Source organism: Aethalodelphis obliquidens, unplaced genomic scaffold, assembly GCF_003676395.1.
Source record: "Aethalodelphis obliquidens isolate GAN/ISIS:26980383/991018 unplaced genomic scaffold, ASM367639v1 scaffold27, whole genome shotgun sequence".
Lineage (NCBI taxonomy): Eukaryota > Metazoa > Chordata > Mammalia > Artiodactyla > Delphinidae > Aethalodelphis > Aethalodelphis obliquidens.
In genome coordinates, this window is record NW_020837971.1 from 14,688,654 (window position 1) to 14,704,727 (window position 16,074).

Here is a 16,074-nt window from a genome sequence, read left to right on the forward strand (position 1 = left end):
CCGCCAAAGGGCCCCCTTGCTCAGCACCCGAGGAGGCCCGTGGGAGCTGGGGACTGGAAACTATGCACCTCAGTCCAACCTCTTCCAAGTATACGGACTCATCTCCCTGCCTTACTTCTCTACCAGTATGTGTGAGCTTGTGTCCAGACTCTGCTGAGCAAAGTTCAGACCCACGTGGATCATGTGTAGGCTGACCACAGAGAAGCCCAGGGTGGTTAGGGGGAGCTGGTCTCAGAGGTTCCCAGAGACATAAGGAGGGTCCAAAATCTGGATGGCTGTGATGAAGAGGAAGCAGAAGCAGAGTGCAGCCCAGTTAGTGAAGCAAGGCTCCCTAGAGACTACAATGGATGAAGATGGGTTGGAAGAGAGCTCATCAGACTTACAGAGGCTGTCAGGGCCCCGCCCACATTCCTCCTCTATAGCCCATAAGTGCACACAAGCCTGATTTCCACCTGCCAGCGTCGCCTGTTTGTGCCTAAGCTGCCAGAGTCTGTGTTGCCCGCCCCGGAAGTAGGCAGGAACACCAGAGGTTAAGTAACCTCCATTCACCCAGCAGCCCTCCAACAATGAGTGAGAGGAGGTGATATAGAAACGCCTTAACTCTCACCCCCAACTGGGATAACTCTGGATCACGTCATCTGCCCTGGCTTCCAGAGTTCCCCAGTGGGATTAAGCCTCCATGTTTCCTGGGGTCACCTCCCAGGTAAGCTACTTGCACTCAATTCCGTGATGTCGATTCTGCTCCTACAGTTCAGCACAGAGTCCACCTTCCCCCATTTCTAGTTCCTTACCAAGTGAAGGAGAGTCCCGCGGAAACTGTCTCCCTGACAGGGATGTACAGACAAAAATCATTATCAGCACAACAGCCGTAAGGAAGACTCCACATTGGCATGGAGGACGGTGATATGCCAAAAAAGACCAGTTCACTGAGCCAGCTGGAAAGGGCAGTGAGGTCTCAGCCAGGATGCCCAGAGGGAAGTTCTGACAGATGATCAGCACGGAGCAGTGAGCCCATGGACATTAGGCATGCACGCTTGGGTCCACAGTGTCTGGGTGGCGTTCTGCCTCTCACGAGACTATCACCAGCCCGGCCCTGAGAAAGCTGCTTGGTGGTGTGGATATACCAGATGCCTTCAGAGTCAGTGAGATGACCAGGGGCCAAACCCTGCCCAGAACTAACTCCAGGCTTCAGACGTGACTTTAAAATGGGTTGAGTCGCCAAGGAGATATTTTTCACATCCACTTGTCACTTTTTGGTGCTCACCTTATATGACTTTTCAGCAGGCTTGGTTGTTCACGTCCCTCCTTTAAAAAACTGACTACTTTGAACTCTCTCTTGGGCTTCACCTCTCTGGCCAGACGTTTTTCTGTCAACATTTTTTGTGGGGAGTGGAGGAGTTAACGCTCCCCTGTTTCTTAGGTGTATCGGGTCTTTTCTTCATGAGGAGAATATGGGTTTTTTTTCCTTTGTTGAAACTTTTTTTTAAAACGTCTTTATTGGAGTATAATTGCTTTACAGTGATGTGTTAGTTTCTGCTGTATAACAAGTGAATCAGCTATACATACACATATATCCCCATATCTCCTCCCTCTTGCGTCTCCCTCCCACCCTCCCTATCCCACCCCTCTAGGTGGTCACAAAGCACCGAGCTGATCTCCCTGTGCTATGCAGCTGCTTCCCACTAGCTATCTATTTTACATTTAGTAGTGTCGATATGTCCATACTACTCTCTCACTTCGTCCCAGCTTACCCTTCCCCCTCCCTGTGTCCTCAAGTCCATTCTCTATGTCTGCATCTCTATTCCTGTCCTGCCCCTAGGTTCTTCGGAACCACTTTTTTTTTTTTTAGATTCCATATATATATGTGTTAGCTTACGGTATTTGTTTTTCTCTTTCTGACTTACTTTACTCTATATGACAGACTCTAGGTCCATCCACCTCACTACAAATAACTCATTTTTGTTTCTTTTTATGGCTGAGTAATATTCCATTGTATATATGTGCCACAACTTCTTTATCCATTCATCTGTCGATGGACACTCAGGTTGCTTCAATGTCCTGGCTATTATAAATAGAGCTTCAATGAACACTGTGGTACATGACTCTTTTTGAATTATGGTTTTCTCAGGGTATATGCCCAGTCGTGGGATTGCTGGGTCACATGGTAGTTCTATTTGTAGTTTTTTAAGGAACCTCCATACTGCTCTCCATAGTGGCTGTATCAATTTACATTCCCACCAACAGTACAAGAGGGTTCCTTTTATGAGGAGAATATGTTTTTACTGTACTTCATGTTTATATATTTTGGGCCTCCTCATTATAAAACATATGTAATCCTAATTTCACAGTGTATTGCAATCAACTAATTTATACATTTTCTTTTTCATAAAGTCATGAATTAAACAATTCGTGCAGATATTGTGATATATCAATCCCTGCATGGAGTGGCTTCTCCCTGCTACTGGGTCCCAGATTCTGCAGCCTGGCCTGACCAGACCAGGTAATCAGTAAAACCTAAAGAATGGTCTCCACGTAGCTCATTAGAAGGATCTCCACATAGCTCACTGCGTTTTTAACACAAGTCGTTTCCACCCAACAACTATTTGTCATTTTGCTTGTGCAGAGTTAGAACCTTTCATACCCACTGGGGGAAATATACACAACAATGTAGAAGTTATTGGTGCAGACATCCAAAAAGCAGCAACTGGGATGTGGACTTTTCTAGAATAGTTGGCAAGGGATGTAGTGGCGGAGGAGGGAAAGGTGGAAAAAGCAGGCCTTCACCAGCCCCCTGGCAGTGGATGAGTCCCCAGATCACGCAGAGGGAGAGAGTTTCAAAGAGCAGGCCAATTGATTGATGTCCCCTGGAGATCTTTTATCATTCCTTCTATCTCATCGGCTCTTATAACCAATGAGCACTCCTTCCTGAACTTATGATGCTGGAGATCCATCTATCTTCCAGTGAGAAGGTTTAAACCAGAGTTGCGTCTGTTTAAAACCCCACTGACCAGCCTTCATTCATTTCTTTAAGTCCACCTGAAAGACGAGTTCTCTATTACCTCAAAGATATTAAGTCCCTGGGTTAATTGTGACTTTGACAGATGTATGACAGGTCAGTGCCCGTGACTGAGAGATGTGTCAGAAGCCCCTTCATCCTCATTCATTTCATCGTTTTAGAACCCAAGTCAGTAGCGTGTGAGGCTGGATCTGATTTCTCTTTCTCAAAACGAACTCAGAGCACAGTTTTTGGAGAATGTTGAGGGGATGTTATTTAAGCTTGTCTCCTGGACAACAATTTTGTTTTCTGATTGCTCTGAGTTGAAGGCGCGTGTGTGCCACTCTGATGAATTGCATTAAGAGCACCCACAAGCAGACAAGTCAGGTAAGTCTGAGGACCACCAGGACTTGGGGTCCAATTCTTTTTCTCAAACTCTGGAATATAAATAAATTAGCACACTAATTTAAAAATCACTTAATTCTTGGAACTTCCTTGGTGGTCCAGTGGTTGAGACTCTGCGCTTCCACTGCAGGGGGTGCGGGTTCAGTCCCTGGTCGGGGAACTAAGATCCCGCATGCCTTGCAGGGCGGCCAATAAATAAATAAACTTAATTCTTAAAATAGTAATAAATTACACAATTCTAGAATTGTCAGGGTGAATTAAGCACTGCCTAATTGTCTAAAAAAGGCAGTAAATTCCCTTCTCAAGTTATTATTTTAGTGCAAAAAGTTCCAACTGGATCCACAACTTTTTGCAAAGCTTAGAGTAACATTCTGCATTTTCATCCATAAACAATTTGAAAGCATTCACCCACTTCCCAACAGCTTACAGCAGACCAATTGGAACTGCCAACTCTGTGCACACGTGCAATTTTTTTTGAGGGTGTTTGTGTGACTTGTTTTATTCTATTTTTTAAATTTTTATTGGAGTATAGTTGATTTTCAATGTTATGTTAGTTTCTGCTGTATGGCAAAGTGAATAAGTTATACATATACATTTATCCACTCTGTTTTTAGATTCTTTCCCCATATAGGTCATTACAGAGTACTGAGTAGAGTTCCCTGTGCTATACAGTAGGTCCTTATTAGTTATCTATTTTATATATAGTAGTGTGTATATGTCCATCCCAATCCCCCAATTTACCCACCCCCCCTTTCCCCCCGCCCCGGTCGCCATAAGATCGTTTTCTACATCTGCACAGGTGCGATTTAAAACCAGCTTTTACCTGGATCTAGGTGGCATATAATTCCACCTTGTATGCAAAGTGCATGAATTAAAACAGACATAAAATGTGTTTTCTGGTGTCCACATCTCTACATAGTCTTACAAACACTTTGGTGACAATGCAATCATTAACTGTGTGCCGCAAATCCTCAACTGTAAAATTATTTAAGAAGCTCTGGTAGCCTTGCCTCCCCTCGTGAAAGATATATAGGTTATTGCTTAAATTAGCATTAATATTCATTTGTTGCCATATCTAAAGAGTTACTCCATTGATCATTGCCTGTCTAGAATCTCCAGAGATTCAAAGATACATGCACTCCAATGTTCATAGCAACATTATTTACAATAGTCAAGGTGCAGAAGCAACCTAAGTGTCCATCGACAGATGAATGGATAAAGAAGATGTGGTGTGTGTGTGTATATGTATATATATATATATATATATATTCATACATACATACATACAGTGGAATATTACTCAGCTATAAAAAAGAATGAAGTCTTGCTATTTTCAACAACATGGATGGACCTAGATGATATTATGCTGAGTGAAATAAGCCAGACAGAAAAAGAAAAACACTGTATTTTTTCACTTATATCTGGAATCTAAAAAAACAAAACAAATGAACAAATATGACAAAACAGAAGCAGGCTCACAGATACAGAGAACAAACTAGTGGTTGCCAGAGGGGATGGGGGTGGAGAGATGGTGAAATAGGTAAAGGGGATTAAAAGGTACAAACTAACAGATATAAAATAAGTCACAGGGATGTGATGTACAGTACAGGGAATGTAGTCAATAATATTGTAATAACTTTGTACTGTGGGTAGTGTATAAAAGCATTGAATCGCTATGTTGTACACCTGAAGCTAATATAATATTGCAAGTAAACTATACCTCTTTTTTTAATTAAAAAAAATAACAAAAACAAATCTCCAAAGAAACTGTAGCACCTGTAAAATAAGTTTTGAAAAATTAAAGTGAAAAACTATCTCCTGATAGTGGAAATTACTTAAGGACACCAAATACTGTTAAAACTAATTTTGATCTGCATTTAGAAATAAGAGGTATGCAGAAAGTGACCTTACCACCTTTTGAATACCAGGAAAAGGCCATTGAGATCAACAACATTAGGAAAAATGGGTTTGAAAATATTCAAGTCATGATTCTATGAAATGAGACTCTAAAATTAAGTAGAAGTACTTAATACTTTGGAGTGGAATGTTACTCTAAAAAGCAATTATAAATAATCCAGAAAAGAAGGAAAAAGACTCCGAAAAAACGCCATAAGACTGTAATAACTACATAAGGAAATCTCCCATGAGCTCAGAGTTTTGGGTAATGTGTTTAATGATGGGTTTACCTCGTAGAAAATATTTAAACATTCCTTGAATATTCTTGGAGGTCTGGGACCGATGTTATGACTTTGCAATTACATACTTTCATAATTATAGTTTCAAGTTGAAACAGTGTCCAGGATTTCAAAAACTCTCTTGTCTTAAATGATAATCCTGACCAAATTTCCTTGTTTTAGGGCATCCCCCCAAACCACTCACTGACTCCTCACTCAATCCAAACTGGATAAAAACTCAGCTCACATAAAACGAAAAACTTGGAAACCCGGCTGATCTGTCAGCAAGCCAAGCTCATGTTAGAAGTTAGAATTTAAAATGATAGAGAAACGGAAAATGCTTCCATGTTGTTTCTGTAATGGGAGCATCTATTTTCACAATGCAGGGTGGTGTCACTGCCTCTGTGGCAGAGAACTACACTTCTGGATAGATCCACTGTTTTTTATTTGCCATGATGGGTTCCACCAGGATTCCTTGGCTCATTTCATTACCCCAGATTTCTAAAGAGTACCTTTAACTCACTAACATGCTTTTTATACATACAAACACATAAATATATATATATAGTACAATAATATATACAATATCATTAACTATAGGTTAAACTATGCTATAAATCTCCAGAATTTGTCTTGCATAAAGTTTTGTATCCTTTGATGATCACCTTCCCCAATTTTATATATATATATATATACATAAAATTGACCCCTAGCCCCAAATCCCTCTCTATTCTCCTACTTTTGTGATCAGAGTTGGATGCTGGGTAAGATTTGAGGACTCTTTTTGCCTGAGCTTAAAGTCGTTGGACACAATAACCGAGATATGGAAACAATCTAAATGTCCATCAACAATGAATGGATAAAGAAAATGTGAGATATATATCTTACATCATATATATATATATATATATCACATTTTATATATGAATATATGTGAATATAATTCAGGCTTAAAAAAAGAAGAAATTCCTGCCCTTTATGACAACATGGATAGACCTAAAGGGCATTACGCTAAGTGAAATAAGCCAGACACAGTAAGACAAATACTGTATGATCTTACTTATACGTGGAATCTAAAATAGTTAAACTCATAGAAGCAGACAGTAGAATGGAGGTTACCAGGGGCTGGGGAGCGGGAGAAATGGGAAGGCGATTGTCAAAGGGTACAAAACTTCACGCAACATAAATAAATTCCGGAGATTTACAGCATAGTGTCTATAGCTAATAATATTGTATTGTATACTTAAACTTTTCCAAGAGGGTAGGTCTTAGATTAAGGGTACTTATCATACACATGTACATATAACGTACACATACAAAAAATTATTAATAATCATAGTGAGGGTGGGAGAAAACTTTGGGAGGTTACGGGTATGTCTCTGTGATAGTTTCACAGGTATACGCTTATCCCCAAACTCATCAACTTGTGCACACTAAATATGTACAGCTTTTTTTTACATGTCAGTATACCTCAATAAGTGGCTTTAAAAAACAAAAATAGTTTGAGCATTCTGCTTAGGCATTGCCCCTTTGCTTGTAGTCTGATTGTAGCCTTCAAGGTTAATCAGTAAATGGCATGAAAGGATGAACTCAAAGGGAAATATTTTCCCTACAGCCTAGAACAGAGCTGGCTTATGATGTGTGCTCCCATTTCCTCTAAGCCCATCCCCAGATGGCCTTCCAAAGTCAGAGAAGATATGCCTCCTCTAGAAGAGAGAAGAACCTGCCTTCTCATCACAACAGTCCCATGGAGGGGAAATGGAAGCTCAATCCAAAGAGAAAACATGATACAAAAAACCCACCAGAACGTGATTTTCAAGCTGGGCTTCTGGAGGGCTATAGATTTATTATCATACATCTGGAGATTTCCCATAAAATCTGTTTCCTTAATTTATGTCATCTATAACCTAAAATAAATTACTGGAAACGTATTCTAAATGTCTTTGCTTACCATTTTGTACCTGAGTATTGCCACTTCATTTCAGTGCCTGCATTTCTACTTATATGTGCAAAATCTTTTGACACAAAGTCATCACTTAAGTGATATCATTTAAAAGGCAATGCAGGGCTTCCCTGGTGGCGCAGTGGTTGAGAGTCCGCCTGCTGATGCAGGGGACGCGGGTTCGTGCCCCGGTCTGGGAGGATCCCACAGCCCACATCCCACATGCCACGGGGTGGCTGGGCCTGTGAGCCATGGCCGCTGAGCCTGCGCGTCCGGAGCCTGCGCTCTGCAACGGGAGAGGCCACAGCAGGGAGAGGCCACAGCAGTGAGAGGCCCGTGTAGCGAAAAAAAAAAAAAAAAAAAAAAAAAAGGCAATGCAATTGTTTTTAAACTCTGTCTTGCTGAACACCAGGAGCACAAGGGATCTACAGCCTCTCCAGTGTGAGAAACATCACAATAGTGCCTTTTCCCTAGTCTGGCTCTATTTGCAATCTCCCTATTCCTACTCTAGAAAATCTATACTCTGGGTCTCGTGGTCTCACTGTGACCTTGGAGACTAGGTTTTCCTTGACTCATATCAGGGGCCCTTTTTCTCGATGGTGTTGATCAGAAATGGGAATGAGGTGAGAAGGGGAATAAAGAAAGACAGAGTTTCCTACGAGACTTTAGAGTGTCTAGCCAGTTAGTGGTTTAGCCCAAGATCTGAACAAATAAAACAGCATTACTTGAATATTACATTTGGACTATTCCAGATGGATCTAATGTAACCTTGAAACTGATTTCAAAGTACTAGATTTTCTACTTTACATGGACAAAAGCAGTCTATGTTGTTGAAAGCCAAGAAACAAAAATGGACGCATTATCTTGTTGACTGACCAAAAGTGATCAGTAAGGTAATGGCATTGTATGTCTTGCTTCTAAGGTCCCTTGGTACTCTGAACTGATTTACAAAACAGAAATAGAGTCACAGATATAGAAAACAAACTTATGGTTACCAGGGGGGAATGGGGGGGAGTATAAATAGGGAGATTGGGATTGACATATACACACTACCGTATATGAAATAGATAACTAATAAGGACCTACTGTATAGCACAGAGAACTCTTCTCAATACTCTGTAATGACCTACATGGATAAAGACTCTAAAAACGAGTGGATATATGTATATGTATAACTGATTCACTTTGCTGTGCAGCAGAAACTAACATAATATTTTAAATCAACTATACTCCAATAAAAATTTTTTTAAGTACACATGTGCTGACATCTCTATGCTAAATGTATGACACAATGAATTTACTTTCTTGCCTCATTAAAATATTCACATCAAAATATCGAACTAAGGATAAAGAAGGAAAAACAAAGCTAATCTGTTAATTTGCCAGCTCTAGAAAAATGACTTTGATGTGCCACTGCCTACTGAAGTTTTCTGTTAAAAACAAATCCAAAAGCATGCAAATGTGTCTACATCAAGGATACACTCAAAGTGTGGTCCAAGGACCAACAGCATCTGTGGCACCTGGGAACCTGTTAGCAATGCAAATGCTCTGACCCTTCTGAGACACCCTGAATCAACATTTCTTGAGTGTGAGGCTAGCTCTCCACGCATCAGTTTGAGAAGCAGTGCTCTAGATGGATGGACAGGTGATGCACATTAGCAGGTTGACAGAATTTGCATATATTGGAGACATAGCTCACGTAGTCACAATTCTGAATTTTAACTCAAGGCATCAAGTAGCCTGTGAAAGTCCCTACTCCCTGTTTGCTGTTCCCTCTCTCCTACCTGTTTGCCCACAGGAGAGCGTATGACAGCGGCTTTGTTTTCCCAGACTTTCGAAGTTTCAGAAGTCAAATTGAGGGCTGAAATGGAACAATGCCTATATTTCTCAGACTTCCCAGCAGAATACATAACATATCGTTAGATTTTCCACGAATATTAATTGTATGAATGAAAATCTACCTCTATAAAAAGAAATGGCAGGCCTAGTAAGCGATAAACCATTTTGGAAAAAGTGAATTCGGGCCACGTTGGTTCTAAGAATTTTATACATTGTCATCTTTCCAGAGGCTGTTGGACTCTGAACTTAAAAACACAAACAGATGGAAAATTTCAAGAGGAATCTACATGTCTTCAAGGTTTTATTTTGTTCTGCTGCTTATGTATTAGCAAAAATGTCTCTAGTTTTCTCTCGAATGCCATTCATTGGTCTGGACTGGCTTAGAATTCAAGTTTGAATTCTAACAGTCTTGCCCAGATGCAGACACTGTTCTTGGTCCAGATTCCCTGGTTCTTGGTATCAGTCCCCTGGACACTCCCCTAGCTGCTATGTGCTTTGATGCTAACAGCTCCCATCTGTGACCTAGAGGAAACTGTCCTTAAGCCACCAGATCTGCTGTCTCCGTAGCTGGGAGTACATTCTAGGCCTTCATGGTACAACTGACTGACTGATGAGGAAACACGAAAGCCCTCCACACTCAGGGCAGGACTCTCCCACGTGCAATTTAGGGAATTTCCCTGTGGAAGCTCACTAAGAATCAGGCTGAAATGGCACCCTGGCTTGGCCCCCTCCTATTCCCCGTGCTGCTGTAACCACTTCCTTACTAGATTCTCTTGGAAGTTAGTCCTTAATAAACTGGCGTCGTTGACTTAGGGTTGATGTCTGGGAAACTCAGTCTAAGCTACTCAGTATGCCAAATCTCATCCAAATTCAACCAGCTAGAGAGATGAAAGAAAATAACTCAAACAGTATGTTGTACACCAACATCAGATACACCTTTGTCATCAAGACTTTTCTTTCCACACCATAGTTCCTTTTCTAAATACAGAAAATTGTTAATGTTCTATAATACTGCTGCTGGTATTTCCCTTTAGCTAGAATTCTTCCCTGAAATGGGCTCCCAGAATCCACCGACCTGTTTACTTTGGACAATTAACTAGAAATTTGAAATATCTTCCTGTACAACATCATAAACATTAGAAGTTGTAACAGATATCTTTTATTGCACAAGTATAAGTGGGCATTTTTAAGTTTAGTATTAATCTTAGTATGTGGGGAAGTATAAGCAAACATTATACTAAATCTTCGTGTTTCTTCATATTTAGAGTGCTTTCTTCAAATTAATCAAAATCAGAAATATATATGACCTAAAGAAAGTCAACTATAATTGATTTTAACACTGGAACAGCTAATAACCAAGGTAAAATAATGTTAATGAAAATTAAATAAAATGGCATTTCTCCTCAAATAATCAATAAAAATGAGCATGGTCAACATATGAATAATCACACATTAATTTAAATAGAAGAAATTTGTGTCCTCCTGCATTCCTCTGTCATTGTTAGAATGAGAAATGTTTTTTCTTCTTTATCAAAGGCTGAACTTTTTAGGCTCACGCAACAATTGCAGCCCCTGACAGACATTCTGTAAGCAATTAAGAAGCTCAGGAACTGTTAGTGATACTATAGAAAACTATAGAAGATCTCCGTGCATAGAGCAATCATCTATTCCTAACAGAACTGAAAGAGAGAAACTAGCATTTCTCTAGGAGTGCCTACCATATGCTAGATACTTTTATGTGTCCTATTTCATTAACTGAGTCCTCACAATTTGGGAGGGAGCTCTGAGCAGATACATTTTCACTGATATCTGAGAAGTCCAAGATGACATGGTTTTCATAGAGTCAGTGTGCGCCACAGGTGCAGTCTAAATCCTGACATATTTACAGTACAGGACATTCTCTCTCATTCATGGAAACCTTAGAAGTCTGGCACTATTGCATTTTAACTTTTGAGATAAAGAAAATTAGGCACATAGGGCCCAAGGTTGCACAACCAGGAGGTGACAGAGCAAGAATTAGAACTCAGACTTCCTGCAGAGTTCATGCGATTAACCGAGATGTCTTGCTTCCCAGTCAGACCTTGGGTTTAAGATGGTGAATCGAGCACGTGTACATGCCTTTGCTCCATCCAATGGGCCCATTAAAATAATGGTAGTCATTATAAGTCTCTATCGACGTTTCCTTTTTTTAGCTGTGGTAACTGTTTTTCTGATAAAAAATTTAATAAGAAATAAAAATATAACACTTAAAGTTATAATGGAAACTCCCACACAAGCAGGCGCCCAGGGCCAGCATCGAAGGAGGCCGTACTCTCAGGTATGTGCTGTACAGGTCGGTCAGCCCTGGGCTGCTCCCAGCTTGAGCCTTGCTCTGTACAACGAAATTGAAACTGTTCATGAAATATTTTCTTTTCACTGTCTTATCCTAGTACTTCCGAGGACTCCGTGTGTCTGTCTATAGATGAGGTGGGGAGATGGGGGAAAGCCAAAGACTTCACACCTGAGGCAAAGGAACCGTTCCCTTTTAAAAAGAAATCCTAAACATTTAAAGTTAAAACTCCAGCAGCAGTGTGATGCAAGGCATTCCGAGTTTTCAAAATAAAGATGATAAAGGCTCATCAGGCTGCTTCTTGCCGCCCCTCTACCCGTCTCACTCGAAAAGATTATACCTGCATTTCTCCTTCTTCACATCTTAGTCAAAAATAACAAATTCAGGGCTTCCCTGGTGGCGCAGCGGTTGAGAGTCCGCCTGCCGATGCAGGGGACACGGGTTCGGGCCCCGGTCCGGGAAGATCCCACATGCCGCGGAGCGGCTGGGCCCGTGAGCCATGGCCGCTGAGCCTGCACGTCCAGAGCCTGTGCTCCGCAACGGGAGAAGCCACAACAGTGAGAGGCCCGCGCACCAAAAAAACAAAAACAAAAAACAAAAAAAACAAATTCAGGAACATTTTCTCATTCTTGTTACTCTTCATAGGACTTTTTTTCCCACTACCCTTCATCAAATTTTACCCATCTACATATATTTATGCATCAGTATTTTCCATTTATCACTGCATGATGTAATTAAAGCTTACTAAAATCATTTCTCCCAGAAAAAAAGGAGAAAGAAAGAAAGAAAGGGGAGAGGGAGGGAGGGAGAGAGGGAGGAAGGGAGGAAGGGAGGAAGGGAGGAAGGGAGGAAGGGAGGAAGGAAGGAAGGAAGGAAGGAAGGAAGGAAGGAAGGAAGGAAGGAAGGCCATTCTCTTGCTTTTAGTAGATGAAGGCTCAATCCTTGGTGGGGTCCCTTTTCTTGACTCTACTTAGCAGTTCAGCTCCACAAAGGTACTTCTTTAAGAGAACCAGAGGCATGCTCATTCTGGCCCTCAAACAAGAAGCGCTTTCTCTTTCACAAAGGAAAGTCCACGCTTAATTTAGCTTTACGTACTTAGTATTTTATGTGTCATCATAAATTCTAGCCTTATTATTTCTTTTTTATTCTAACCTGAGAGAGAGTGAGAATCCACATTTACCAAAGGTGCTCAGATGATAGGTTAACCCAAAATCTTATCATCCTGAAAAAAATGTATGCACTCTAAACTGCTCCCATTCATTTCACACAGGTAGATGACGTTCACATCTGCATTACAGATCCTTTGTGTAGGATAGATGGGCTTTGAACTGGGGCTGCTTCTCAAGGGTGATGCAACAAATGAAAACTTCCCTTGAAAAAAAACAAAACAAAAAGGAAAGCATGTAATTTCCCAAGGTAACAGCACTTGGTCACTCAACAAATATTTATTGGGTCCTTACTATGTGCCAAGAAATGTTTTATTAGCTAAGGATAAAGCAATGAAAAAAACAGGTGAAAAATCTTACTCTCATACCAAAGGCACAAATCCATGAGAGAAAAAAATTGAATGAAGTTGGACTTCACTAAAATTTAAAACTTCTGCTCTGTGAAAGACATTGCTAAGAAAAGGAAAGCCACAGATTGGCAGAAAACCTTTGAAAAAAAATATCTGCTGAAAGACTGTTATCCAAAACACACAGAGAAGTCTTAAAATTCAGCAATAAGAAAACAAACAACCCAACTAAAACATGGACAAAAGATCCGAACTGGCAGCTCACCGAAGAAGACATACAGATGGCAAATAAGCACAGGAAAAGATGCTCCGCCTCATATATCATCAGGAAAATGCAAATTGAAACAACAATGAGACACCACGACGTATCTATCGGAATGTACAAAATCCAGAAAACTGCCAACACCAAATGCTGGCGAGGATGTAGAGTAACAGGCGCTCTCATTAATTGCTGGTGGGAATGCAAAGTGTACAGTCATTCTGGAAGACAGTCTGGCAGTTTCTTAAGAAACTAAACATACTCTTACCACATGATCCAACAACTGCACCCCTTGGTATTTACCCAAATGAATTGAAAACAGATGTCTACACAAAAACCTGTACATGAATATTTATAGCATTATTATAAGCATTTATAGCAATATTACAGCATTATTCATAATTGCCAAAACTTGGACGTCATCAAGATGTCTTTCAATAGGTGAATGGATAAACAAACTGGTACACAAAAAGAAATGAACTAGCAAGCCAGGCTAAGACAGGGAGGAAACTTAAATGCGGATCACTAAGTGAAATAAGCCAATCTGTAAAAGCTACGTATTGTATGATTCCAACTATATGACATTCTACAAAAGGCAAAATGATAAACAATAAAAAGATCGGTGGTTACCATGGGTTGGATTGGAGGGAAGGAGGGAGAGAAAGAGGAAGAGAAAGAGTGAGAGTGGGGGAGGGAGGAGCAGGTTAGGGAGAATATGGGAACTCTGCACTTGCCACTCAATATTTTTGTAAACCTAAAACTGCTCTAAAAAGTAAACTCTATTAATTTTTTTTAAAAGTCCTACTCTCATGAAACGTATAGTCCAGTGGGGAAGAGGGAGGTGCAGGGTGTGGGGAACCAATGAGTAAACAAAATAACGTAAATGGATGATAAAATACGGTAGAAGTGGTAAGTGCTATGGAAAAAATAAGGAATGGAAGAAATAAAGGGAATTCTGGGCTGGGAGGGACCATGTAAATAGAGTGGTGGAGGAAGAGCTCACTCGGAGGATGATAATTTGAACACATTGAAGTGAGGGAGTTATACATAGGATATCTGGAAAAATAAAATACTAGGCACGCCGGCTGTGTTGGAAGACGAGCAAGTAGGTCATTGTGACTGGAATGGAGTGAACTAGAGGGAGTGAAGGTCAGAGGAGGTGAAAGGGAAGCATAAAGCAAGATCTGCAAGGTTTTGAGGCTACTACTGTAACTGTGGCTTTACTCCAAGGGAAATGGGTAGCCATGAGGCTTTGAGGAAAGGAGTGACAGGTTCTGACTTTTAACAGAATCACACCTGCCATGTTGAGAATAAGCATACAGAGTAATATGTAGAAGCAGGATCCCAGGTAGGAGGCATTGCAATAATCCAGGCAAGAGGTGATGAAGGTTGGGACTAGGTTACAGCATCAGAGCGGAGGGAAGTGCTCACATTCCAGACAGACTGGAATGAACGGCCCAGAGTTGCAGCACAGATCAGCTCCAAAAGGCAGTTCCAGAGAGGGGAGGGATAAATTGGGAGACTGGAATTGACATATACGCACTACTATATATAAAATAGATAACTAATAAGGACCTACTGTTTAGCACAGGGAACTCCACTCAATACTCTGTAATGGCCTATATGGGAAAAGAATCTAAAAAAGAGTGAATGTATGTATAGATGTAACTGATTCACTTTGCTGTACACCTGAAACTAACACAACATTGTAAGTCAACTATACCCCAATAAAAATTTTTTAAAAAATGAGAAATGCGGAAGTTGAAAGCAAAAAAAAAAAAAAAGAAGGCAGTTCCACCTGGGGTAGAAGAGCCTCTGAGTGGAGAGTCACTTATTCCGTGCAGATGAGAGATCATGGGTACCACGAAGGGGGCATGGGCATAGCGTCAGACAGGTCCGGACCAGTTGCTGTTTCCTCTGCTAACCAGCTCTGTAAGTCATGATTAATTTACCTCTTGAATCTTGGTTCCCTTATCTAAAAACTTTAATGATATTTGCCTTGTAGACATGATGAGAGGATTAAATAATATCTAATAGGTACTTAAACAATGGTTGTTTTCTCTAATGGAAAGATTCCTGTGGCCAGTGCCTACTTCTGCCCCCAGGAGTGAGATGTTACATCCTTGAAGCTGCAAGTCCAAACATAAAGGTTAAGAAGGGGCCGACAACCAGGACTCTCCCAATCAAGGTTTGCCTGGCCACTACCACTGCAGAGTGCCCATGTGACAAGAAGAGGGGGCAAACTTAGCCCTGGGGCATGTTGTCCATGTGATTCCAGAGAGCCTCCTCTTCAGTGAGTGCTTTCTGTTGAGGTACTGACATGGAACACAAATGTCCTCATTCTCTGCACCCATTCCAAGATGTCCATCCATGTGTCTTTTCAAAAGACTTCCTATCACCCTTCTCCAATCTTGTTTTTTTCCAAGACTGCTCAGACAAGCCAGCATGGATCGACCACAAGCAGAGAAGATCTATGTATTCCTCTGGCCCTCCAGTCATCTAATCTGTTCCCTAATCGAGGTATTTCCCATATTTATAGTAACCATAGTAGGGGCCTATTTAAGGTAGGTGATGCTGAGGAACAACCTCAAAATCTCAGTGGTTTGACACATAAATGG